Raw genomic sequence first — 1,731 nt, 5'->3', positions numbered from 1 at the left:
ACAAGGACGTGGTCCAGTCTCCAGCTATCACAGATCTTCCACAAGGACGTGGTCCAGTAGCTCTCCAGCTATCACAGATCTTCTCACAAGGACATGGTCCAGTCTCCAGCTATCACAGATCTTCCACAAGGACGTGGTCCAGTCGCCAGCCATCAGAGATCTTTCACAAGGACATGGTCCAGTCTCCAGCTATCAGAGATCTTCCACAAGGACGTGGTCCAGTCTCCAGCTATCACAGATCTTCCACAAGGACATGGTCCAGTACCTCATCAGCTATCACAGATCTTCCACAAGGACGTGGTCCAGTACCTCTCCAGCTATCACAGATCTTCCACAAGGGCATGGTCCAGTCCTCTCAGCTATCACAGATCTTCCACAAGGACGTGGTCCAGTACCTCCACACACAGTCTTCACAGGATGTCGTCCCATACAGATCTCACAAGGACATGGTCCAGTACCTCACCAGCTATCACAGATCTTCTCCACAAGGACATGGTCCAGTCTCCAGCTATCACAGATCTTCACAAGGACATGGTCAGTTCCAGTACCTCACAGCATATCACAGATCTTCCACAAGGACATGGTCCAGTCTCCAGCTATCACAGATCTTCCACAAGGACATGGTCCAGTGCCTCTCCAGCTATCACAGATCTTCCACAAGGACATGGTCCAGTCTCCAGCTATCACAGATCTTCCACAAGGACATGGTCCAGTCTCCAGCTATCACAGATCTTCCACAAGAACATGGTCCAGTCTCCAGCTATCACAGATCTTCCACAAGGACGTGGTCCAGTACCTCACCAGCTATCACATCTTCCACAAGGACATGGTCCAATTCCTCACCAGCTATCACAGATCTTCCACAAGAACATGGTTCTGTCTCCAACTATCACAGATCTTCCACAAGGACATTGTCCAATACCTCACAAGCTATCACAGATCTTCCACAAAGGACGTGGTTCAGTACCTCATCAGCTATCACAGATCTTCCACAAGGACATGGTCTAGTCTCCAGCTATCACAGATCTTCCACAAAGGACATGGTTCCAGTCCTCCCAGCTATCACAGATCTTCCACAAGGACGTGGTCCAGTCTCCAGCTATCACAGATCTTTCACAAGGACATGGTCCAGTCTCCAGCTATCACAGATCTTCCACAAGGACATGGTCCAGTCTCCAGCTATCACAGATCTTCCACAAGGACATGGTCCAGTCTCCAGCTATCACAGATCTTCCACAAGGACGTGGTCCAGTCTCCCAGCTATCACAGATCTTCCACAAGGATATGGTCCAGTCTCCAGCTATCACAGAGCTTCCACAAGGATATGGTCCAGTCTCCAGCTATCACAGATCTTCCACAAGGATATGGTCCAGTCTCCAGCTATCACAGATCTTCCACAAGGACATGGTCCAGTCTCCAGCTATCACAGATTTTCCACAAAGACATGGTCCAGTCTCCGCTATCACAGATCTTTCCACAAGGACATGGTCCAGTCTCCAGCTATCACAGATCTTTCACAAGGACGTGGTCCAGTCTCCAGCTATCACAGATCTTCCACAAGGACGTGGTCCAGTCTCCAGCTATCACAGATCTTCCACAAGGACATGGTCCAGTCTCCAGCTATCACAGATCTTCCACAAGGACATGGTCAGTCTCCAGCTATCACAGATCTTCCACAAGACATGGTCCAGTCTCCAGCTATCACAGATCTTCCACAAGGACGTGGTCCAG

This window comes from Berghia stephanieae, chromosome 14, assembly GCF_034508935.2.
Source record: "Berghia stephanieae isolate SIO BIC M18660-M18661 chromosome 14, UCSD_Bste_1.3, whole genome shotgun sequence".
NCBI classification, from domain to species: domain Eukaryota; kingdom Metazoa; phylum Mollusca; class Gastropoda; order Nudibranchia; family Aeolidiidae; genus Berghia; species Berghia stephanieae.
This window is presented reverse-complemented; position numbering follows the sequence as displayed.